Raw genomic sequence first — 15,362 nt, forward strand, 5'->3', positions numbered from 1 at the left:
GCGCAAATGTAGCATGAACAACTTTTGTTTTCGAATCGTTTGCGTATTCGACAAAATTCGATACTCAAGCTTCGAATTAAACGATAAAGTGACAATTTTGATTCTCATAATAAGTTTCGTGCAACCATTTCTCATACTAAGTTCACTTTACGACACGTTCACAAGGGCGCTGTTTACTAAATATTTTGATGGCGATTCAAATACGCAAACGATTCAAACTCGAAAGTTTTTCGTGCTAGCCGTGTTATAGTGCCTTACTTTCCCTCAAAACATATATTTTCTTAATAGTTACTTAAACCTTTGTTTTGTCACTTGAGATCCGGTTTGCACTGGAGGGAAGTCGAACCTTACCTTCAAACTTCTCCTATGTTCTGATTAATTTCGTTGCGGGTCCAATGACAGTTTAACTTTCCCCAGGACAAACTTGACCTTCAGTGGTTGGGTTTTTGGCGGTCAAGCTGTAGATCCTGGCTACACAAGAGTTGCAGCGGTGGGAACGAGAGGTGGGAATAGTCCCGTAGCTACACAGGAGTTCCAGTGGTGGGATGGGAACGAGAGGTGGGACTAGTCCAGTTAAAGATCAATCAACACTGGGTAAGCTACGGGAAAATCTAGTCTTATAGGAGATTAATTTTAAAATCATTTTTGCATAAAACTGATTTGAATAAAAACTAAACTGTAAAATGCGTGCATAAAATCGCCAGATGTGCGTTTAATGTGTGAGCTAATCTGTGGGCGGGACACATTATGTCGCAGAAAGTATAGCAAATTACTTCAGCGGTCACATTTGTATTGAAGTAATTTATGATGCGCATTTTGTGAATGGGAGTGACGATTACTAAGTAGTAATACGCGATTTTGGGGTGGTCTAGTAACTAGTTGTTTAGTTGAACAAAAAGTATGTTGAGGAGATAAATTCCATTTTAATTTCATCTCGTTAAAATAAAATTGGGGATATCACAACTCTCGCAAACGGTATTTGCCGTTATTCTGCTTTAAAACGACAAAAATATACTACAAGAGTCTGCAATATGGACAGACGATCTCATAAAGACAGCAGGAAGGCGCAGGATGCTGGCCGCTACCAACCGGCCAATCTGAAAATCATTGGGGAAGATCTATGTTCAGCAGTGGACGTCCTGTGGCTGAAATGATGATGATGATGAACTTAGGTTATCGAAGTTAGTTTTATCGATGACTGCAGGATACACCTGATTAATCTACCTAGTATTTACACATGCCCGTGGTCTAGTCATGTCATGATTGCCTTACTTTTCTCAATACTCAATGAGTTTATTGCTTCCATACTCGTATGTAGTACAGTAAATAATAGTATACTAGAAAACAAATCATTATGCTCTTACTCTCCCTCTTGCCTTTACTAATCTAAGCGCAAAAAGCAATGCATCAGAAAGTTGTAAATATTATGGTGATGTCACATTACATTTTGCGCCCATTTCTATAATGAAAATCCACGGTATTTAAGAATCAATAACTTGCTACAATACCACAATGCTACGAGTATGTTTTGGCCTCATTTACAGAGCATAGACTAATTTGATGCGATAGTTTTGTTTATACACTCGACATCAAATAAATCGCACCTCCCGCGACAACCACTTTCAAACATAATAATATGCATCCCCACTTTCCACCAATATTGGCACCATTTAAAAGCCTAGTTCTAAGCTTCATTTCATTAAAGGAAAGGTTTTTACCCCAAAAATGTGTCTTTAGAAGGATCCAGAGTCACTTCTTCAAAAAATAGGCAGTTACGCTTGAGCCAACTTTTATGGCTATGAAACTGTTAAGTTGGGATTAATCGCTATCCATCTGTTAAAGAGGACACGTGTGACCATTATTTGGTTTTATAATCATAAAATTTAGTCTAATTGATCCCAGAGGTGAGCCCAAAGTGAGGTCTTTTTTAAGTCACATTTATGGTATATGTTAATCATTTATTAAGAAATTAAATATGTTTTTCTTTAAGGATATTTATTAAGCTTTCAAATAACACCATGATTACGTCAGAAGAAAATCTTTAAAGTTCGCGTCGCGAAAGGTGCGGTTTATTTGATGTTGAGTATATTTTCTCATTATACCAAATAAACATTTGTATCTTCATTCTCAATCCGTAATGTTTCTCTTTAACAACAAACCATAGCCTCTATAAAATGAACATTTGCCAAGCAGATAATTAACGTTCGCAATTATCAAAGACCGCCGGGTGGCGTGTGACATCGACTCTCTGGGGGCGTGGTCGCCATTTTGCAGGGGTCCCGCAAGGCACGACTCTGGGTCCGCTACTGTTTCTGTGTCATAGTTTTAGGGTACGGTAGGAAGATAGAGAGTTAATAGTGCTGACATAGTATGGGACATAGTTTACCTATTAAAGATTTAGGTACAGTGCTTTCAATCCACTCAGGAATGAATTTAAAATAAAATGTTCATCAATGATTGAACATGATCATGCTTTACTCAAAAATTAACACTCAGAAACCGGACCAAAGATATGGTTTTGTCCGGTTATTTATAAGTTATGGTTACACAAAGTGGGTTTTACATTGTATAGTTAGTATGTCCCATATCGAAAGTCTGTTTTTACTTTTTACCACATCGGGAAGTTCTTGGTCTGCTCACCTGGTGGAAAGTGCTGATAAAGCAGAAGGCAGAAGCGAGCTTCACTTGGAATATTCAAGAACAGAGGAACTGGCTATCATCTTCGAAAGTAAGTCTGCTATTGGTTTGTAAACTGCTGTATAATTTCTATTAGATTTTTAAAGTGGCAAAAATGTATAATCTAGCTATTCCCTAAGTAAGATAAATTATTCTCGTTTAAACCTAATGCTGTCCACTGCTGAATTGCCTCCCCCAAGAATTTCCACAACAGCTGGTCCTGCGCTGCCCACATCCAGGTGCTTCCCGCGACCTTCACCAGATCGTCGGTCCTCCTAGTGCGAGGCCTGTCTGCACTACGTTTTCCGGCCCCTTATCTATTGTGGACTAATACCTAATTTATTACCAAAACAGTAAAAACTACTATGGAACCCATCGTTACACCTTCGCTTCGTGCTTAACCACTTTTTATTCACGTCAAACTGTTCTTTGTCATCTGTTTAATTGTTGGACCGTTTTTGCTCCGATAGCTTTGTATGGATTTAGTTCATTGTGTTGGGAGGTGTGATCGGGACATTATACAGTGAAATTGATAGTGGGATTAAGCAGGGTATATTATGTAATTGCTTGGCAAATAAACTTTAACATACTCTGGCAATTGGTTAGCAAACATACTCGTATTATTTTTACAGTCTGAATATGATGAACAAAGTTGTTTAACGTGAAATACTTTCATAAGATTATGTATGTAAAAATAAAATGTAATAAGCCCTGGCGCGGTCTTAATGTATGCTGCCTTTTTGTCAGAGGGGCACAAGCAGCTATCGGTCCATTTGTGTATCTCTTTCATTATGTACCTACCTATGTCTTTCCTGCTTGTATGTCTTTCTTTCAAATAAAAACTATTCTATTCTAATAAATTCTCAAGTGGCGACCACGGGCAGAAAGACGTAATGTGGACAGACCCACTAGGTAGACCGCCGATCGACGATCTGGTGAAAGTGACAGGACACGGAACACACCTGGATTCGGGTAGCGGTGGACTGGTCGTTTTGGAAACCCTTCTTTTTCTTTTCGTGCCTACAACAAACCTACACAGTGTCAGCCCAAAACTCCGCCACAAGAGTGGCGTTGTCAGCAGCATTCATTAAATCCTCCTGCGTGAAGTTGCTCGGGCCCTCAGGGCACGACATCAGGTGCTTCATCGGACTGGGGAACAAAACCGCACCTGCACTCCATGCTTAAGCAGTCCAAGAATTCCCACCTGTCCAGATTATAGACGTCATTTATTTTTGCTGAAACTGGCTGAAAAAAATGAACGAATGAAAACAATTGGTACCTAGATTATTGTCTTTGTGATTGTCAAAATAACATTACAATTTTCATAGAGAGAATCAGATGGTCATATACCGAATAAAAGAGTGTTAAAACCATTATTCAATTTCCACAGTTTCCTATTCTTTAAATATTTTCATACCCACTTTTTAAACTTCTTTGTTATCAAAACCCACGTCCACCAACCATCTAACACGTGAATTAATATTTATTCCTATGTCAAAGCTCCATCGCATCCAGCCACCCCACCGCAGCGAGTGCTAAATCTATTTTCGTGTAGCATTTGTAATGCTAATGCGTTTTGAGTGCTGTGATACGCTAGGGAGGGAGTGGGGTCGATAAAAGGTGTTTATCGATGAATTAAACGAAAGTAAAATAAGAGAAAGAAACAAAATGTCATCATCATCATTTCACTCAAAGGACATCCAATGCTGAACATAGGTGTTCCGTAATGATTTCCAGATTGGCCTGTTGGTATCGGTCTACATCCAGCGCCACCTTTATGAGAGACTCACAAAATATGGTAAAAATATGTTTAAGTCATTTTCTCTCTCATCACACATGCGGTCTTCATACTATACATTAGATTTGTCTGAAATTTTTAACTATAATTTTAATGATTTCGATTCAAAGTTGATGAATTGTAAAGCGTAGGAATATTTATGAGAATTTCAATACCAAAATTGCTCACTTCCTTAATCGAGTCTTTCGTCATCGTAGTGCGCACTCGCTAAAATAATATTTTGTATATCTGAAAGTGTTGTGAATGCTTATACTAAAACGTTTGTTTTTATTTGTATAGAGACAATAGTGTCTAGACAAACCTAAAAAGGATTTAGGACGCTATTTGGATCAAATATGTAATTGCTCAATAATGAATAATAAATAAATAAATAATAATAATAATAGGTAATTAAGTAAGCGTAGGTAATATTATGTTTCGATTCGTAAAGTGACTGTGAAATTTAATCCGTCACGAACACTAGACACTTTGTACCTTTGTAACTTGTTTATGACTTTGGAAGTAGACTGGCAATTCATGACTTTTATCGATATCGATGATATCATTGCCCATCACTACAGTCAAATAGTCGGTGCATAATCATGGCGGTCCCGTCGGGCCCATCACTTACGCGTTAATCCACTGCTTAGGGTTTGGTTGACTTTTAATTTTATAAACACCCTGTTTGTATAAACGACGGCATGTTAAGCTCTACAGTGGGCTCTTATGACGTTGTACTACGGTCGATTTTGCAATAAAAATGTCTGTACAGCAGCGTCAAATAGTTTGTGACACCCAAAGTAGCCAAAAAGTTCGCAACACGTCTTTGTTACAATGAGGGCTATCGTTTTTATACTTAACAGTTGGCACCCCTGGCGATTGACAGGACCTTACTCTACAGCGGCGCCATCTTGATGAGTGCAATTGCGATAGTCCTCCTACCACTTTAGCGCTCACAAGTTGGCGCCACTGTCTTCGCTACTAGCAAGTGACAGGACCTTACTCTACAGTGGCGCCAACTGGTGAGCGCTAAAACGATAGCCCTCATTGGAATAAGGTTGTGTTGTCAACTTTTTGGCCACTTTGGGTGTCACTAACTATTTGACTCTGACTGTACTATGAATTGAAGATGGATAATTTTTGTTAGCTGGGAAAAACTATCGAATTACATTTTCTGCATCGTTTAAAGTGGTTTATTTATTTATTTATTGGGTTATCTACATGAGATAGGACAAGCACTCTAGGGCTGCAAGGTTCTGGAGTGGAGGCCACGTACCTACCGAAAAACGCAGCGTAGGATGATGATAAGGTGGACCGACGACCTCATAAAGGTAGCTGGATGCAGGCCGTTACCAACTGGTCATTATGGAAATCATTGGGGAGGCCTATGTTCAGCAGTGGACGTCCTGTGGCTGAAAGGATGATGATGAAGGACTCTAAAATGCTATATTTTCTTGTTGGGAACGCCGTAGTACTGTGACTGCGGATGCTATAAAAGGCAGCGCGCGCCGAGCATCGGGTTCACTTTGCCTCGGATCGTCAACCTAGCAACATCGCTCTGCTACGTATTTTGTTAATTTATTTTGAGGGTATTTTTGTAATTTTCCGGTTTGTTAATAAAATCAGGTGAAATCGTTGTTTTCTCTTTTTAAAAAAATAACCTCGCTTCAAATCTCCAAAATCAGAAGTGGGATAGGATCAACGCGATCCTATCTTTTTGGCCGTTCTATTTTTGCGTTTTGATAGCGAGTGTAAGGAAAGAGAAAATAATGTCGGATCGCGAACGTACTCGTAGTCGAAGCCGTTTGAGTGGTCGGGAACGGCGTTATAGTAGGTACCGTGATCGTACTCCGGATGGTGAATTAAGACGTGAAATGGAAACCATGTTGGCGCGCATCAGGACGTTAGAGAACCAAGTGGCAGGCGGTACACCACAACCGAGGGCGGCACATAGTGTTCGTTCTGTTACACCTCGCCGTCGGTCACCTCGGTCGCGTTCGCGGTCACGGTCCAGGCATCGCCGGGTGGCCTCACCGTCACGTAGTCGTACTCGTAGGCGATCTGTACGCGACCGAGAGTCCCCTTCGTTACTCGGTCGGCGACCTAGGCGTGAGCAAGTCTCCTCACTGTCACCTAGCCGCCCTGAACCATGCACGCAGCGTGTATTGCCTCCGGAAACGCTAACTCCACCGTTTCAACCGCCTAGTGAATTATGTGCCAGTAGGGAAGGTGATAGTGCGTCGGACCGTGTGAATAGTGAACTTGTTGCACCATCTACAACGACGGATCGGATTGTTGATGCTATCCGCTCGATAAATAACGTGGTGAGGTCGAATCAACGGTTCTATATTTCTAACTTTGACCCTAACTTGCATAATATTGATGATTGGTGTGCGGAAGTCGATCGTGCGAAAACGATAAATAATTGGAGCGATTTTGAGTGTCTTTCGCGCATCGGTAATTGTTTGAAAGGTGAAGCAGAAGTATGGTTGAATGAGTGGGTGACGAGTGAGCGTACTTGGAGCAATTTCAAACGGGAATTTAAGCCTTTGTGTCCGAAAACACCTGATGTAGCTAATATTTTGTATGAGGTAATGTGTAACAACTCTGATAATTTCACCACATATGCCGATTACGCTCGTCGCTCACTACTTCGCTTACGTATAGTGCAGGGACTCAGTGATGAGTTGATTTCAGCGATAATAGTGCGTGGGATTACCGATCCACAGATTCGAGCGTCAGCTACGAATGCTAAACTTTTGCCTAATAACTTGGTTGAGTTTCTCTCGATCTATGTCAAACCGAACGTGTCTAAAAATAGTGCGTCTCGAATTGTACCTCAGCATAAAACCAAAAACGCTTCCGATACTTCGTTAAATAGAAAACGTTGGCTCGACGAGAGACGGTGTTTTACGTGCGGTCAGACAGGGCATAGACAAGCTACCTGTAATAATAATAAAAAGACTAGAAACGATTCGGATGGGCCGTCGTCGGCTACTAGTTCCAGTAATTCGAATCCCAAGCCAGTTTTTGTACCGACGCAACCTGAGACGTGTGCATTTTGTAAAAAGGTCGGTCACAAGGTCGAAGTCTGCTTTGCCAAGCAAAGGGCCGAATCGCGTAATCAAAACAACGTGAATTTCTGTCGTGAAAGCCCAACTAGTCAGCGTAGTGATGTTATTGCGGCCGTTATTCAAGGCATACCGACTGATGTTTTGATTGACAGTGGGTCAACTATATCGCTCATTTCATCATCATTATTGAAGCATTTTAATTGCACACATAAGCCGACATTCCGTGTTTTGAAGGGCTTAGGTAGTCAGGAACTTGAAAGCACTTCCTATGTGACTTTGCCGATAGAATTCGATGGCGTGACACTTGAGGTTGATCTATTCGTGGTAGCTTCCGAATTCATGAACACGCCAGTTTTAGTGGGCACTGATGTCCTAAATAGAGAGGGTGTCCGGTATATTCGTACGCGTGACTCTCAGATACTTACTCGGGAAGTAGTTAAGCCTGACCAAGTGCTGGCAGTTCAGTTTGATGCGTCTATCCCCATTAACACACCTTTGCTTGATAATGATTTGCAACAATTAATGGAAATAATTCAAGAGTTTTCACAACATCTTATATCTGGTACTGCGACTTCTACCGTAAATACGGGCAGTATGACTATCAAACTGAACAGTTGCGCGCCTATTACCTACCGTCCTTATCGCCTATCGCTCGCGGAGACTCTGCGCGTCCGTGAAATAATTAAAGACTTGTTGAGTAAGGGAATAGTACAGGAATCTGAGTCTAATTACGCAAGTCCTATTCTTCTTGTGAAGAAGAAGGATGGCTCAGATAGAATGTGTGTAGATTTCCGTAAATTGAACGAGGTGACTGTAAAGGACCGGTTTCCATTACCCCGAATAGACGACCACATTGATCGGTTAGGTCACAATAAGTATTTCACGAGCCTCGACATGGCTACGGGATTTCATCAGATTCCTTTGCAAGAGGAGTCTGTACCGCTTACTGGCTTCGTAACACCCGAAGGGCATTACGAATATCTTAAAATGCCCTATGGTCTGGCAAACGCACCAGTTGTGTACCAGCGGATCATCACGAAAACACTTCGTGAATTCATAGAATCTGGAGAAATCCTCGTATACATCGATGACGTACTAATTCTGAGTAAGACCTTAGATCGTGGCTTTGTTCTCTTGCGCGATGTACTTAAGACATTAACTGATGCCGGGTTTTCGATAAATCTGAAGAAATGTTCCTTTCTCTCGACGGATATCGAATATCTTGGCCGTAGCATTAGTGAGGGTCAGGTGAGGCCGAGTCGTGATAAGGTTAAGGCCCTGATAGATACTGCAGAACCAAATAATGTTAAACAGGTCCGCCAGTTCATGGGGCTAGCCAGCTACAGTGTGCATTTCTTACAAAAAGATTGCGCGAGCGCCTCTCCAACCTATTCACTCTTGGGAGAAGCCCGAATTACCTTTTGAGACTGTCCATATGGACGTCTTGGGCCCTCTCCCTGAAGCAGATGGGTATCGCTATGTCCTTATAGTGATCGACGCATTCTCGAAGTTTTGTCTTTTATATCCCATGTATCGACAAGATGCAAGCGAATTAAAACGTCACGTTACCAATGCGATTTCTCTATTTGGGACTCCTAAGTTGATTGTGGCTGACAGGGGCCGCATGTTTCAGAGCGTCGAATTTCTCGAGTTTGTTACGGGATTAGGGTGCGATACACATCTCATTACGCCCGAGATGCATCAGTCAAACGGTCAAGTGGAGCGCTACTGCCGGACGGTGCTCAATATGATACGCATCGAATCCAATTACCGGCAGCACAAGTGGCCCAGTGTCATGTGGAAGCTCCAACTGATACTGAACATCACAAAACACCGAACAACTCAATACTCTGCTCTAAACTTGTTGGTGGGTATCGATGCTGCAACGCCTCTTATCAGAGGCCTGGTACGTGATGTGGCCTTGGAGGGCTCCAGTCCTAATAGGGAAGCTTTACGGGAGATGAGCAGACAAAGAGCCTCGGAGCGACTTAGGCAGAATCAACAAGACCAGGATTCCTACGTCAATCGGGGACGAAGACCACCTCGAGGGTATGAGCTTAATTCACTAGTCTTTGTCAGAAAGCAGGCACAATCAACTGGGAAACTGGACTCAGGTATGCGTGGTCCATATCGCATAGTGAAGATACTACCCCATGGACGCTACGAGCTACAGCTGGTGGCTGGGTCATATGGGAAGCTGACTCAAGCAGCTTCCGAGTACATGACCCCGTGGCGGGGTGAATGGACCCCTGAGGTGTGTGCCGCTTATTTTGAAGGTGAGATCTACAGCATATTTCTCTTTGTTTACTTGTAAAACACGGTGATTTGTGATGTACGTTAACTCCGCGCCTAGGCACTGGCAGTTTCATGTGCTTGATATTTATTTGCTTTGAGTTCCCTGTTAAGTGTTGCAATCGTTAGAGTATGCTAACGTCGCGCCTATGCACTGACGATTGCGGGCATTTAATGTTGGTTAGGGGCTCATTGTGTTTTTTTGGAGTGTTTTCAATTGTTAGCGTATGCTAACGTCGTGCCTATGCACTAACAATTGCAAGCATGTGTTTACTGTTGTTACCTGATTGGTGACTGTGTACGTACAACTGTGATGTTGTGGTGATCGTTGCTATTGTTAGAGATCGCTAACGTCGTGCTTCTTCTCTGGCAATTGCAAGCGATAAGTTTAAATGTTGCAATTACGGGCGTAAGCTAACGTCGTGCCTATGCGCTAGTAATCGCTAACGTTTGATCTGTGTTTGAGCGTTGCATTGCAACTGTTAGTGTACGCTAACGCTGTGCCTATGCACTAGCAGTTGTATTTGCTGGATGTTAGAAAGACCTATGTCAGATCAATGACAGTTTGTTAAGTTTTGATGTTTTGTGCATATCCAGATGCTGATGCTGACGAGGTGGAAGCGTTTGAAGGCGCTGAAGAACCCCGTGAGCAGTCTTCAAGACCCGAGCAAGTGTTGGGACTGCCCATGGACGACGGACAGCAGCCAAGCACATCTCGAGCACCGGCACCAGATGTACCAGACACGGAAAACTCGACGGAAGACACGTCCGTTCCACATATATCTGAGTCAAGACCAGGGCTCTCCATGCCCATTCTTTGGACGGAGGAAGAAGAGATGGAGCCCGAGGACGGTCTCCTGTCAGGAGAGGCCGTGTTGGGAACGCCGTAGTACTGTGACTGCGGATGCTATAAAAGGCAGCGCGCGCCGAGCATCGGGTTCACTTTGCCTCGGATCGTCAACCTAGCAACATCGCTCTGCTACGTATTTTGTTAATTTATTTTGAGGGTATTTTTGTAATTTTCCGGTTTGTTAATAAAATCAGGTGAAATCGTTGTTTTCTCTTTTTAAAAAAATAACCTCGCTTCAAATCTCCAAAATTCTATTCATTCCACTAATATCAATGGAGGATGGTCTTTTGTCTATGAATTAACTTTTTAAACGGCATTTCATGCGGCGCCACCTCCACGCAGATCGAATATTAAAATCTAATCTCACGACAAGTTTTTTAATCTGCATTGTTCTCTTTTTATCGAAAATGGCGCCAAATGAAGTTTTTTTGGGTATTTTAAAATGTCATTGTTTGTGGTGCCGGTTTTTTTGTTGTGGCGCCAAGGAAAAGTACGTGACTATATTTTTATGGATATTTTATGTATTTTTAATAATATCAAACACTTTCTTGTTATTTGGTTAGCTTGCCGATGCCGACAAATCGTTTCAAATTACTATAGTAGAGAGTTCAGCATGACAGTCCTTCTTCCCAAAGAAAAATAGTAGAGAGTAACTTTACAAAAAAGTTTATCTGTTAATATCTTCTTCTTTTTTGATGATGTTGCCAGTACACGTCGAGGTCGACTTGATTTGTGCCATTTTCAAGTATAAGTGATACGAGTTACAAAATGAGATCAAGTAATGATATAATGAAGGATGATAGATGATATCCCTTCCCACCCTTTGAGTCTCAGTAAAGTTGTGGTGCTTCACTGAGACAACTTGAGAGAACCAGAAGCATCACGATGCACTGTTTTGCTTCACTTGCCCACACCCATGCACGTTCACGAACACTCAATGGTTAATAATCCACCATTATTACACATTAATAGTCGCCACACACGACTTTGAGGAAATAAAACAAAACCGCTAACATGACGCTTCAGATTCCCGCCAAGAAGTCCCATCTGTGTAATATCTAAATGCAACGATAAGTAGGTATAGCTGCAACTGCCATGGTGCATTCATTTTGTGAAAGACCTCAGTGTCTTTTAGGAAAAAGGCAAGAGCAATGCAATGGGGTGAGCAAAAAAGTTTTCCTATTTTTTTTTCCTAAGATACGGATCCCTGATTAATACTAATTTTAATGAAGAGACATCCTAAGTAGCTCAGATGGATGAGCAGTCGCCCGGCAAGCGAAAGGTCGTAGGTTCGATTCCCACATTAGGCAGGTCGATTTTTTCAAGTTTTTTATAATGAAGTCGTTTAAAAATTACTTGATGATCTCACTTGCTGTGCATTTAACAAACACCATACAAATGACATTAACTAACCTCATCACGGCACAAACAATCAATGGGCCTGCTATAAATTCATTGAGCTTTCCTCGCGGGCATAGACAATGTGTTTAGCTCATTTCTTTTATCTTTGATGTCGCCGATATGCAAATGGCGATGGTCAGCTACCGACTGATATGTGCTTCCGATTGACGATCGATTGTGAATCAATAATTATTGCATATTTTTGTGAGGATCACATCAACTAGGCAAACTTGGCGGCGCACTGTAGCAGACGAGGCGAAGAAAATAGGCAAGACCTGGAGTGAGATCAAGCGCGAAGCTCAAGACCGAACGCGATGGAGGACTGTTGTGGACGCCCTCTGCCCCATCTAGGGGACATAGGACCTTAAGTCACATCAACTAGGACTAGAATTTAGTTGAAAATGTACGAGGGGTGTTCAAAAAGTAATGAGAATGGGATATTTCTAGTCATCACAAAAATCTAAAAACATTGGGTAGGTAATATAGCTTAATTCTTCACTAGGAACTGTTAAGAAATCTTTTAAGTTCACCATTGCGTTTAAGAATTAATTCACCTGAACACGACCAGTCGGATGATTTTCTGAAATAATCCGACCATAAAAATGCGCTTTTTTAACTATCAGGGGCAGTATCAAAATAAAATGTAACCTTTATTGATCACTCCCAAAAATCCATTTTGTATGCACCTATCGTTCAACTTTTCATAATTTCCTCATATCCTGCAACATAAAACACAATCACTATCATTTGTATCTTAACGACATAGTTGTTATTACTACACCAGGGTTTCTCAAACTTCATACTTTGAAGTTTTCTATTAAAAAAGGTTCGTTCGTTCGTTTCAGCCGAAAGACGTCCACGGCTGGACAAAGGCCTCCCCCAAGGGTTTCCACAAAGACCGGTCCTGCGCCGCTCGCATCCAGGCACCTCCCGCGACTTTCACCAGATCGTCGGTCCACCTAGTGGGAGGCCTGCCCACGCTACGTCTTCCGGCTCGTGGTCGCCACTCAAGAACTTTCCTGCCCCAGCGGCCATCAGCTCTACGAGCTATGTGCCCCGCCCACTGCCACTTGAATTTTAGCGAGTCAGATGTCTATGTATTAGAAAAGGTACATTTAATAAATAGGTATAGCTTGCTCTACCATCACTTCAGGACAACATATCGGCAAAATTGTAAGATGCCAGTAAATAAGACCTAATTTCAAAATAATTTGATTAGCATTCGTGAAAAGAGGATGCTGTCCAGCAAGATACAGCGATTACATGATAGCTGTAAATGCCCATAAAGTTAGCAGGAAGGCGCTGGATGCAGGCCGCCACCAACCAGCCATTGTGGAAATCATTGGGGAAGGCCTGTGTTCAGCAGTGGACGTCCTATGGCTGAAATGATGATGATGATGATGCCCGTTAAAGGCTCATACTTTGAGAACCAGTGCGTCAGATCACAAGCGCCGGGAAATCAAAACCGATTCTTTTCCCAAGCTATTCCAAGAAGTTTCGTGTTGAAATTTTATAATCGTTTTATAATATCGACGCAAAAGTCCCTTTGATGTTCCGCCAACGGACAAACGGCGATTCCAATTATTCTATTAGCATATCGTATTGTTGACATTTTAAGCAGGCCAGTGTAAGTGGAGCTGCCGATTGATGGACAATATTGATAAAATTATAAGGCTGTGTCAAATGAGCATGGATTCTAAATTAGTTTGGAACAGGAAAAGCGTAGAGAATAAAAAAGAATGGAATAAAAAATAAATTAACAAATAACAAAAAAGAAAATAAATTTTTAGCACTTAAGACCAAATAATTGTAATGTGTTTTTCTCAGCTTCATCTTAAAAATCTTCTACCAGTATGATCCTATAAAATTTTGACCCATATTCTTGGAGTTTTTGTTCTTTGTAGGTACTAGAGAGACACAGATCTAACGATAGCCGTATTTTATGACTGAGAGAGAATATAAATAATCTAAATGTCATCCAAAGGTAGCAGGAAGGCGCTGGATGCAGGCCGCTACCAACCGCGCGATATGGAAATCATTGGGGGAAGCCTATATTCAGCAGTAGACGTCCTGTGGCTGGAATGATCAAATATCCCTCATCCCTTTGAAGCTTTAGAAAAAACTTAAAAAAATATTTTCACTGCTTTTTCTATAGAAAAAGACGATTGATAGTGTTTTTGCGTATTCAAAGAGGATATACATAAACGTTTTAATGCTTGTTGTAGCGCTACCGAAAGCCATTAAACAAGCTATAAAATAGTTTACAATGCACCGTTAAATCCTAATACTGATTCTTTCTAGAACACCTGTGTTATAAAACACTTAAACGCCATTTTGGATTTTTTACGCGCGCTTCCTGACAGGATTTTTAATCTGTGCCCAACTTTTCGTTTTATTTTTTAATTGCGGTTCGATGAAAGGCGAAGGCATTATGCGGCGCGCGTCCTAGCGGCAAGCAAAGACGCTATTGTATACGTGTAGCATCCGTAATGCATCGGCTATGCACTTTTAATTGATTGTCTGTGGCGGTCAGCGTCACGTCGCCCATAGACAATAAATAAGTCAGTTTGTGAAATAAAGGCCGCCACTGGTTATCGGGAATTCAAATGGACGTAATATCCTTTTGGGTTGGAATGTGCACGTATATTTTTCAAATAAAAATTTATTGACTCATACGTTTAAGTAGCTATAGCTTCCTACAACATGTTATATGCATTTCACTAGCAGTCATAGAGTCCATAGGGACTTCAGTTTGTGTCAAAAAGAAAAGAAGCTACATCAAAAATCAAAGGAACACGCACCTAACTCTACTACTGGACATTGGTCCAGTAGTAGAGTTAGGTGCGTGTTCCGCCTATTGAGGCGGTGACACAGCCTAATTCACACTTATCTTTTTCCCTCTACATTGCCACTTAAGTTAAAACCACAGACTCATCATCACGTTAGTCAGTCTCAGATAGGTTATTTAATAATATTTCTAACAAATCTTGTAGGACTCCGTTTTCATTTTCATGGAATTAATAGAGCATGGTACCTAACATACATCACAGTGGTAGTTCTGTAACGTGCGAGATAGATAGACTCTCCCGACTTGGAAACTCCGGAAACTTGGAAACTATCATCATCAGACCATTCAGTCTCTACTGCAGGAGCATAACCCTGTCTAATTCACCAGACGCAAAAGGAAAAAAATTGTCCTACATGGCCGCATGGCCTCTGGCCCACGATGGGTTGGGGAGGCTACTCGACACATGCTCGTATATTCCCTCCTCAACAATTTATCGTGAGCCTC

Source organism: Ostrinia nubilalis, chromosome 27, assembly GCF_963855985.1.
Source record: "Ostrinia nubilalis chromosome 27, ilOstNubi1.1, whole genome shotgun sequence".
NCBI classification, from domain to species: domain Eukaryota; kingdom Metazoa; phylum Arthropoda; class Insecta; order Lepidoptera; family Crambidae; genus Ostrinia; species Ostrinia nubilalis.